The sequence below is a fragment of the Primulina tabacum genome, chromosome 9 (genome assembly GCF_025594145.1).
Source record: "Primulina tabacum isolate GXHZ01 chromosome 9, ASM2559414v2, whole genome shotgun sequence".
Classification (NCBI taxonomy): Eukaryota; Viridiplantae; Streptophyta; class Magnoliopsida; order Lamiales; family Gesneriaceae; genus Primulina; species Primulina tabacum.
In genome coordinates, this window is record NC_134558.1 from 2,717,244 (window position 1) to 2,729,255 (window position 12,012).

Consider the following 12,012-nt stretch of genomic DNA (forward strand, 5'->3'; position numbering starts at 1 on the left):
GTTCGTGGATTTACAATTTACATAGACATATGAAATTGGATACGTGCCGATAGTCATAGTCCAGTAGGGCGAAAACTAGGGGATTTCATAGACCGACATGCGATTCACTCTTGATAAATAATTAATGTTGGAAAAAAAATTATGACGTTTGACAAATTGCCAACTGATTATGCGAACCAACTGAATCTAGTAAACTGAACTCAGCAACTGAATATAGTAAACTGATCTACGCAACTGAAACACAACTCAGTTATTCTCCTCACCATTTTTTTGCCCAGCAGCTGATGAATTCAGCTGAACGCGCCATTAACAACCGACAAATAGTACCACTACAGTCTGCAACTATTAGTGGAACGCCACATTTCAGAGGTCACAGAGTACTGTTGTCAGAAGAATAACGACGTGGCATATCAACGGATATAATATTCAAACAGCAGTTAATGTTACCGTTGAAATGGAAGCTTATAAATAGTTGAAGAGAGCAGCTGAGAAACCAACGAACCTACAACGAATTTCCAAGCTTGCTGTTACGCTGCAAAATTCTTTTATTGCATTCAAATATCGAAAGCTCTCACTCACTTGATATATCAGTAGCATTCAGGCTATACATTTGAGCTTAATAGCACTTTGTAATATCATGCAAACTCTTTAAGTCGTGCTAAGTTCAGTCAAGGACTGTAAAAGCGTTTGTAGCTAAGAGTTTCAGTTTTGGCATTGATAAGTCCAAACTAAAGTGGGTCAATACAAGTCTTGTATTTGATCAAAGTCTTTTAGTGGATATCCTAATCTTCGTGATAGAAGGGGTGACGTAGGAGTTATTCAAGTCTCCGAACATCCAGAAACAATTGTGTTCTTTTACTTCTCAGTTAGATATTCTATCTTTCAGTCAGTTCATATTCCGCAACTGTTTTTCTTCAGTTTAACTGATTATCATTGACCGACGTGATACCTAGAGTCAGTTTGTAACCAAACTGAATCCAAATCTCGAAGAGAATTTAAAATTCGTGAAGTGTTTAAACCCCCCCTTCTAAACACTTTTCATCCTTCCAACCGATCTTTTCAAGTGGTATCAGAGCAGTTGTATTTCGTCTCAGAATATCTTACTCAAACTGTTCAGTATGTCTTCTTTTAACAAGATTCCAATGTTTTCCAGAGAGGACTTTGATGACTGGAAAATAAGAATGCAGGCTCACTTAGCTGCACAAGATGATGATATGTGGTACGTTATAACTGACGGACCCATGAAGATTTTGAAAGCCAACACAGCTGTTGCCATCACTGATGGGGCACCTCATCGTATAGAAAAGCCCAGAGAAGAATGGACGACAGAGGATAAAAGAAAAGCCAATTTGGATAATGTGGCAAAGGACATATTATACAAGACGCTGGATAAAGTAACCTTCAGCAAAATCAAAATGTGCAAGACAGCCAAAGAGATTTGGGAGAAGCTAATCCAGCTTTGCGAAGGGAACGAACAAACCAAAGAAAACAAACTTTCTGTTGCTGTTCAGAAGTTTGACAATATCAAAATGAGAGTTGGTGAAACGATGCATGAATATGATGAAAGAACCAGCTGCATCATCAATGAATTAAATGCACTTGGAAAAGTGTACACAAACAAAGAAGTTGCATTGAAGGTAATCAGAGGTCTTCCCAAGGAGTGGGATGTGAAGACCATGGCAATGAGGGAATCCAAGGATCTGAACAAAGTTGAGTTTCATGATCTATTTGCTGATTTGAAAGCTTACGAGTTTGAGCTGCAAACTCGAGAAGGAGAATCTTCTACTCCAGCAGCCATGACTGCCTTAGCTGCTGTTAGAACAGATTCAACTGGCTCAGTTGAAAAAGCTGCTGATCAACTTAGCAATGATGCCATGTCATTGTTCATTAAAAAGTTCGGAAGATTTATGAGGAAAAATCAGGGAAATTTTCAGAATAAATATCAAAGAAGCAGGAAGAATCAAACGCTTGCTACAACTGTGGCAAACCAGGTCACTTTATTGCTGACTGTACCAAACCAAAGAAAGACAGTCAAGGCTCAACTGAAAGAAGAAAGAAAACATATGAGCACAAAAAGAGATCTAAGGATGATAAGAAGTTCTCTAGGAAGAATAAATGAAGTGCTCTTGGCTGAAGAGAGCAAATCAAAATGGGCAGAAACTGACAGCGAGGGGTCAAAACCAGAAACTTCATGCAGTTCTAGTGACAATGAAGAGGAAGTGAAATGCTTGATGGCTGGTGATATAGAACTGGAGTCCAGCAGCCAACAGGTATTTGACTTTAGCTCAACTGATTTTACCAGAGAAGAACTTATTTCAACTTTGCATGATATGGTTAGTGAGTATCATAAGCTTGCCTTATCATTTGAAAAGGCTAGAGTAAAGCAAACTGATCATATAGACAATAAGACTAAAACTGATGAATCAGTTGATATGTTGAGTCTGAAAAAGGAGATTGCTGAACTCAATACTGAAAGAAGCAATGATCAATTAATGATTCAAAAGTTAATGCTTGAAAAATCAAAGCAAACTGAGCTTATTCAGGCTTGGAACAAATCATCTGTTGCATTGACTGATATACAGAACTCACAGAAATCAGTTACTGATAAAACTGGTTTAGAGTTCAGTAACCAAGATGAAATGTCTCCCAAAGACACTCGACCAAAACTGATTATGGGCAAAGGAAAATATATTCACTTTGTCAAATCAGTTATGGAACAAGAACAACCGGAACTAAGTAAACTGGTTGAACAGCCAACTGAAAGTATGAACAAGGGCAAAAGATGTGGTATTGGTTATAGCCCAAAAGAGGTAACTGATTCACGCAGTCAGTCACCAAAAAGCTTTAGCAAAAATTATTCAAATGACTACTCCAATTACTATAACAGGAAGCCAGTTCAGAAAAGATACTGGCTGAACAATCAGTTGAAAAAGGGCAAATCATATGTTGTATCTTCTGCACACCATACACCAAGCACACACAGATCGGGAAAGACCATCTGGAATACAGCAACTGGACGGTCAGTTAGACTGATCCAAGTCTGGATTCCTAAAGGACTAATCAATTTCGGACCCAAATAGAAAAGGGTACCAGAATCTTATCTTGTGTGTGATTGCAGGTAACAGGTACAAGCATTGAATCAATATGGTATTTGGATAGCGGATGCTCACGACACATGACAGGAGAGTCAAACTTGTTATCTCAACTGGTTAAGTACACTGGACCAAACATCAGTTTTGGAGATAATTCCAAAGGTAAAACTGTGGGTAAGGGTAAGCTTATCCATGGTAACTGTATCATTAATGATGTTTTATTAGTTGAGAATCTCAAGTATAATCTGATTAGCATCAGTCAATTATGCGATAATGGATTCTCAGTTCAGTTTGACAAACATTCTTGTTCAGTCAAATGCTCAAATAATGAGATCATCCTAACTGGCAAACGGTGTGGAAATACATACAAAGTTAGTTGGAATGATCAACCTTATGCACCAGTATGTTTAGTTGCTTCAAAATTTTCTCAAAACTGGTTGTGGTATAAGAGATTAAACCACCTGAATTTCAAATCTATTGCATATCTGAGTAACCACGATCTTGTCACTGGTTTGCCCAAAATGGATTTTATCAAAGACAAAATTTGTCCAGCATGTCAGTTTGGTAAACAAGTAAAATCTTCTTTTAAAAACAAAGGCCGTAAATCCTCCTCCTGATGCTTAGAGCTGTTGCACATGGATCTATTTGGTCCAATACCGGTCATGAGCTTAGGGGAAATGAAATACACATTGGTAGTTGTAGACGATTTTTCAAGATTTACTTCGGTAATTTTTCTCAAGACAAAAGACCAAACTGCTGCACAACTGATCAAGCTTTTCAAAAGATTATTAAATGAAAAATCAGTTGGTATTGATAGAATCATATCCGATCGAGGAACTGAATTCATCAATCAAATTCTTTCAAATTTTTTAGAAAATACTGGAATTAAGCATCAGCTCTCAGCAGCTAGAACTCCTCAGCAAAATGGTGTAGCTAAAAGGAGAAATCGGACCCTTAAAGAAGCTGCTAGAATAATGCTTGCTGATTCGGGTATTTCTCAAAGATTTTGGGCAGAGGCAGTAAACACTGCGTGTTATACTCAGAACATATCAATGATTAATAAGAATCATATGAAAACACCTTATGAGATCTGGCATGGAAGAAAAAGTGTGGTTTCTTATTTCAAAATATTCGGCTGCAGATGCTTCATTCTTGATAATTGCAAAAATTATTTAAAAACTTTTGATGCAAAATCTGCAGAGGGAATATTTCTTGGATATTCTTCGGTGAGCAAAGCCTATAGAGTTTTTAATAAAAATTCTCTGAATGTTGAAGAATCTATCCATGTTGTTTTTGAAGAAACTGTACTAACTGATAAGCCAACTGATCCAGTTGAGCTAGTGGATAGATTTACAGATATCAGTTTGGAGGATGATGATAAAGAAGACAATCATATCAATCAAAACAACCTCCAAACACCTGAACCAGAAGTATTAGATCAACCAGCTGAACCAGAAGCTGTTCCGAACTATCAGTTGATAGAGCAAACAAATGATATTCAGTTACCAACTGAAATCGCTCCAACTAAAACTGAAAACATTCAGTTGCCCACAGAAGCAGTTGCTGAATCAGAAGCAATAAACGCTGAACTCAGATGGAAGAAATCACATCCTCAAGAATTGGTGATAGGTAATCCATCTGATCCAGCGAGAACAAGAAATCAGATGCTCAATCTATTTATTCACTCAGCTTTTGTATCACAACTGGCACCAAAGAAAGTTGATGAAGCTCTTGCTGATCCAAACTGGATAAATGCAATGCAAGAAGAGCTAAATCAGTTTATCCATAACAATGTCTGGAACCTAGTTCCAAGACCAGTTTCAAAAACTGTTATAGGTACAAAATGGGATTTCAGGAACAAACTGAACGAAGATGGTTCAGTTGTGCGCAACAAAGCAAGGCTAGTAGCACAAGATTATAGGCAAGAAGAAGGAATTGACTATGATGAGACATATGCACCAGTTGCAAGACTGGAGGAAATCAGAATTTTCCTTGCCTATGCTTCATTCAAAAACTTCAAAGTCTACCAGATGGACGTAAAGAGTGCATTTCTAAATGGCCAGTTGCAGGAAGAAGTCTACGTTGAACAACCTTTAGGTTTTATCAATCATCACCTTCCTAATCATGTCTACCATTTGAACAAAGACGTATATGGTCTTAAGCAAGCTCCACGAGCTTGATATGACACTCTTTCAAAATTTTTAACTGATCACGATTTTTCTGTTGGATCAGTTGACAAGACTTTGTTCAAATTCTCCAAGAATGATCATATTCTACTCGTTCAAATTTATGTTGATGACATCATCTTTGGGTCAACTAACCCCAAATTATGCGAGAAATTTGCTAAGTTGATGCAGGAGAAATTTGAAATGAGCATGATGGGTGAACTGACATTCTTTCTTGGATTACAAGTGAAGCAACTGGAGTCGGGTACTTTTTATTAGTCAAACTAAATACACAAAGGAATTACTGAAGAAGTTTGGCATGGAATCGTGTTCAGCTGCAAATACTCCCATGAGTTCATCAGTAAAACTGGACACAGATCAAGGGGGAATATCAGTTGAGACGACGCTTTACAGAGGTTTAATAGGTTCATTATTGTACCTAACTGCTAGTCGTCCAGATATTGTATTTGATGTTTGCATGTGTGCTAGATTTCAGGCAAATCCTATGCAATCACATTTCACAGCTGCCAAGCATATTCTAAAATATCTAAAAGGCACACAAAATGTTGGGTTATGGTATTCTAAGGATTCATCTTTCAATTTAGTTGGATATTCAGATGCAGATTATGCAGGATGTAAGCTTGATCGTAAAAGTACAAGTGGATCATGTCAGTTTCTAGGAGACAGACTGATCTCTTGGTTCAGCAAGAAGCAAACATCCATAGCAACTTCCACAACTGATGCAGAATACCTTGCTGCTGAAAGTTGCTGTGCTCCACTGCTCTGGGTTCAGCAATAACTGAGAGATTATGGAATTGACGCAAAAGAATCACCCATATTTTGTGACAATACAAGCACGATTGCTATTACCTACAATCCAGTTCTTCACTCCAGGACCAAGCACATAGATGTCAGGCATCACTTCATCAGAGATCATGCCTTGAAGAAGGACATCAGACTGGAATATGTTTCAACTGATCAGCAAGCAGCTGATATCTTCACCAAACCATTGGCTGAGACTAAGTTTTCTTCATTTTCGCAATATACTTGGCTTAATTGATTTATCTTAATTTTTATCAGTTAATATTTATCAGTAATCTTGCTTATGAGTTATTTGTCAGCTGATAAAATTGAAAACAAATACAGGAAAATAAAGATAGAGATAAACTGGAATGACATTTTATTCATCTGAAGAAATCATCATGGATTACAGTGTTCAATTCTTCCTGAACAAAAGCTCTCCACTTGCTCATCCATTGAGATAAATCTCATGTGGAAGTCTTATGGAAGCTGTCAGATTCAGCCATAAGCTCTAGGATTCTCTTCTCCTTATAGAGCATCAGCTGATAATCTCTGTCATACTCGAATATATTCACCGTGTGTGCCACGTGCAGGCGCTTTCGGTATTTCTCCAGTTTCTCCACCAGGACGGGAGTGGTAGCCATCTCATTCTCCCAAAGTAACTGGAGTTCTTGTAAATCCTCCCAGTAGCGAAGGATTTGATGGAAGACTTCTTCTTCTATTGTCTCCTTCCTTTTCTCTAGTGCAGCTCGCATAAATTCTTCAGCCATATCCAGAGCTTTTGAACCACTTGCATCTGCCATTTTAGCTGTTGAATTTCTTTTTGCTAATAAATTTGCAACTAACTGTTCTACTCTTATTTATAGACCAGGACAAGGAAGATGAAAGGACAATGTCATTACAGCAGACGCTTACACTACTAAGCATCAGGATAATTTTAATTAATATTGCTTATAATTTTTATATGCATCTATTAAGGGGGAATATTGGTTTTAAGAGGTTAGCTGAGAAGACAAATGTTAGTCAACTCTCAACTGAAAGGACTCAGTCTTACAACTGATCGTTCATTTGGGTATTTCACTAATCTTCTCATATAAGCTATCTAATTAACCATATTATATTCCAAATCAAGTGACGTGACTGTCTGCTATCTCATGATGAATCTTATCCTATCTTAAAACGTGGACGCATATTAACCGTTTAATTTGTACACACGCTTACAGCACACATACACATGTTTTCACTCAAATTTTCAATGGACTAACACAGTGTCCAGAATTTGAACAGTCACATACATAAGTACCTTTTCCCGCTTAACTTCAGTTTATTCTTACGCGTACATCAACTTTCAAGAGAAAACTTATACACTCTGTGCTTGTGTCTTGTGAAATTTCAGGTTTTCTTAATCTCAGCAATGGCAAATCAAATTCCGGCACATTTATTGAACGCTATGGCTATCAATTTTGAGTCATCCCTATCAATCGGAGAAGCCGATATGAAAAATGTTTTTCTGAAGCTGGAATCAGCAGGGTTGAAAACTTTCTTAGGGCAATTCTCTCAAGAAATCTATCCAAAGGAACTTCAATATTTCTACTCAAATGGATTTATCAACTCTGAAGGTAACATCATCTCCACTATCAACAATCAACTGTTGACCATTTCTGAGGATTCTCTTGGAGAATTATTTTTGCTGCCTTCTGATGGGTTGGCACAACTTGCTGATGTCAAAGCATCTGATATCGAAGAAATGCAAACCTTACTTTCTACTGATGGACGGAAAATCAAAGTTTTCGATCCAAAGAAAGAGCTGAAGCATGAGGTTCAGTTACTGGCCGACATTGTAGCCAAGGGGCTATTGGCAAAGGCAAGATCCTTTGCTGCTTTAACCTTGAAAAAATTTCAAGCCATTATTGTCATCATGGCTGGACGGAGACTCAACTGGAAGCACCTTCTTTTCAACATCTTGAAGAATATGTTCTCTTCCACCAAGCAGTCCAAATGTTTTGCAATTCAACTGAGCTATTTGATGAAAGTCAAAGGGTTAGTAACTGATGATTCAGAGAGATTATCTAAATTCAAAGTGTTCAATGCCAAGAATATCTTGCCTCCAAAAACTAAGTTGGACATCACTCCTGAAAAATTTGTTAAGATCAAAACAGAGATTGGGACGCAGTAGGCTGTTCCCAAATCAGTTAAGATTGCCCAGGCTCTACCACAGAAGAAGACTTCAAAGCGCAAACTGCTTATCAGTGATTCTGATGTAGAGAAGACCCCGTCTCCTCCAATTGCCAAGAAACCACGGACACTGAAAACCAAACCTACTGCTACACTTGAAGTCATACCAACCGATAAGTTGATGAAATCAGGAGCTCAACAGCCAATCCAGGCTGTTCCATTGAAGGCAATTCCAACTGAGTCCTCAACTGAGGATCAGTTACCCTTGTTCACCATTCCGCCAAAGAGTATAATCACTAAATCTAGTGATAAAACCAGACTTGCTGGAGTAAAAGCTCCACTTATTAGTATTTCTCCTTACTCCCCTTTACCATTTGCCAGACCAACAGGGTTGTGCTCAGAGAAAAGATTGATGCAACTACGTCTGGATTAACCATTCCTCATATTTTGACTGAATCCAAGGGGCAAAGGTAAAATACAAGAAGAGCCCAGACCTTCGAATGCCATTCAAACTCACATTGATCTAATTTGGCAAGAGGTCAATAAATTTGCTGAAGAGAAGCTCCAAGTTTTTGAAGAATGGGTAAATTTCAGAGCCTATGTTTTTGCCAAGGACCTCAACAAAAAGTCTAAGCTGAAAAGATTTATTGCTCTAGAAATAGCAGTGCTGAAGTTTGTCAAAGCTTCTTCAATTTATCAAGCTTTGCAGAGGAAGAGGTATTTCTTTGATCTTTCAAGAGAAAAGAAGCTGAAGCAGATTGTTACTGAGCTTCGGCAAAATTTCAATCCCACAAGTCCAACTGCATTCAATGATAAAGCAGTTTATGCTCAACTGGAGACAGATTTAATTGGACTACAAGCAGAAATTAAACAGTGGGAAATGGATCAAGAACTGATCATACCAGAATTTTCTCAAGAAATTGTGACTGAAGATCTAGCTGAACAATCAGCTGGAAAGTCTGACAAGGACAATACTGCTATCCTTTCTCAGAAAGAAGATGCCTCATCATCTTCAATTGCTCCATCTTCATTTGTGTCACCTTCTCCTATTGATGATCCCAAGATGTATTCTGAAGTTGATTTGACACTAGCTCATATTGATGAAATCATTCAATCAATGATTCAAGAAACTTCCACCAATGAACCCTTGTCAGTTGATCACTCCGCTGATCAAGCAGTTGAAGAGAATCCCATCTTAACTAACGAGACAGTTGAAACTGTCATTTCTGAACCAAATGTTCAAGAAATAATGTCTGTTCAATCACCAGATCACCACATTACTGAGAATCTGGAAGATCTATTGACTACTTCTGAAAATCCTCTAACTGTTGTGTCAGCTCAAATCTCAGATGATCATCAGGCATAAGCATCAGTTCATGACCCTCTAGTTGAAGACCATGCAAACTCTCACATTCAGCAGGAAAGCTCAAATGCTAATCAACTTCAGTCTTCACCTCCTCTGGTCCAAGCGGAAGTAACTGAAACATATATTCCAGCATCGACTATTGCTGCAACAATGATATCTGAAAGAACCATGGTGGTTTTTGATCGACTTTCTCAGGAAACTGGAGCGTCAGATCAGCCAAATCCTCACTCTGCCAAAGATCTCGATTTTGCTCTTGAAGAGATTAAGGACATTCAGCAAAATATACAGAGAGTGATTAATGATTTGTACAAAATTCAGCATACTCAACTAGCACATTCTCTGAAGCTAGAACATGCTGAAGAATTCAACTCAGAGAAACTGAAAGCAATTCAAGAAGCCTTAATATCTCTTTCTCAGTCAGTGGACGCAATTCAAAAGAACAAAGGTTTGGCTCAGAGTCTCTCCATCACTCAAGACATTATCAGCAAACGAGTTGAAAATCTGGAGACGCTTGTAACAAGCAAAATAGACTCGTTGCAAACCACAATGCTCTCTGCCGTCTCTAACATATCGTCTTCTGTCAATCTCTTATCAATCGATGTTCGGAAATTATATCTTCAGATGTGTTTATTTGACAAAAAGGGGGAAGAGATTAAAGAGCTGCTAGATCATCAAAAGAAGAGCAGTCTTTGAGTCATTGTCTGTTACTCAATTCTAAACTTTTATGTTATCTATGATGAGTTCAGTTGTTCAGTTATTTTGTGCTTAGTTTTGTCAAACACCTTAAAGGGGGAAAATTGTTGGAAACAAAATTATGGCGTTTGACAAATTGCCAACTGATTATGCGAACCAACTGAATCTAGTAAACTGAACTCAGCAATTGAATATAGTAAACTGATCTACGCAACTGAAACACAACTCAGTTATTCTCCTCACCATTTTTTTGCCCAGCAGATGATGAATTCAGCTGAACGCGTCATTAACAACCGACAAATAGTACCACTACAGTCTGCAACTATTAGTGGAACGCCACATTTCAGAGGTCACTGAGTACTGTTGTCAGAAGAATAACGACGTGGCATATCAACGGATATAATATTCAAACAGCAGTTAATGTTACCGTTGAAATGGAAGCTTATAAATAGTTGAAGAGAGCAGCTGAGAAACCAACGAACCTACAACGAATTTCCAAGCTTGCTGTTACGCTGCAAAATTCTTTTATTGCATTCAAATATCGAAAGCTCTCACTCACTTGATATATCAGTAGCATTCAGGCTATACATTTGAGCTTAATAGCACTTTGTAATATCTGCAAACTCTTTAAGTCGTGCTAAGTTCAGTCAAGGATTGTAAAAACGTTTGTAGCTAAGAGTTTCAGTTTTGGCATTGATAAGTCCAAACTGAAGTGGGTCAGTACAAGTCTTGTATTTGATCAAAGTCTTTTAGTGGATATCCTATCTTCGTGATAGAAGGGGTGACGTAGGAGTTATTCAAGTCTCCGAACATCCAGAAACAATTGTGTTCTTTTACTTCAGTTATTATATTTCAGTTAGATATTCTATCTTTCAGTGAGTTCATATTCCGCAACTGTTTTTCTTCAGTTTAACTGATTGTCATTGACTGACGTGATACCTAGAGTCAGTTTGTAACCAAACTGAATCCAAATCTAGAAGAGAATTTAAAATTCGTGAAGTGTTTATTCAACCCCCCCTTCTAAACACTTTTCATCCTTCCAACCGATCCTTTCAATTAAAGACATTTAATTACTTCATTGAGTAGAATTAGTTTGGCATAGCTCGAGAGGGCGTGTTCAATTGAATAAGAAATCATGTCGGAAGCATACAATCAATATTGAACGAATTAATAAATTAACAAGGGGTAGGTGAACTGAAATTCCCAACAAATCCATTTTTCATTGAATTTTAATCAATCATTCTAGATATTATATCTCATTATTTAATTCCTGAATCTTTTTATTTGCATGTTTATTTGAGCATAGTAGTAATAAACAATCAATCAAATTTCGTTGCTAAAGATTTGATAACTGAAAATAATAATTGTAAAATACAGTATTCAGTGGAACGATACTCGTACTCTCGTATATTATACTATTACTTGACATCGTGCACTTGCGATTAATTTTCGAGCATTCAAAACCATATTTTATTGAGGATTCCACAATGCAATTATTAATCGATCAAGTTTGTGGCGCCGTTGCCGAGTACTGTAAATTCACAATTTTATTCTTAGTTATTTTCTTTAGCATTGTTTTATTTTTCTTGAGCTAACATTCCATATTCTATTCCAGATATTTTTTTCCAGTGCATGCCAAAGTCACTTGACGTGGAGCTTGAGCAGTTTGATCCGGAAATTGAAAGAACTTTTCGCAGAAGAAGACAGCAGCAGAGACTGA

General features: G+C 37.5%; 2 protein-coding genes across 4 annotated transcripts in view; both read left to right on the top strand.

Annotated features, from left to right (window-relative positions):
* LOC142556670 (casein kinase 1-like protein 10) overlaps positions 1–12,012 on the top strand; it is a 43,620-nt gene that overhangs the window by 9,730 nt on the left and 21,878 nt on the right. The gene's annotated exons all lie outside the window — the stretch shown is intronic.
* LOC142556669 (pentatricopeptide repeat-containing protein At5g46100-like) overlaps positions 1–12,012 on the top strand; it is a 34,925-nt gene that overhangs the window by 1,936 nt on the left and 20,977 nt on the right. The window lies entirely within an intron of this gene.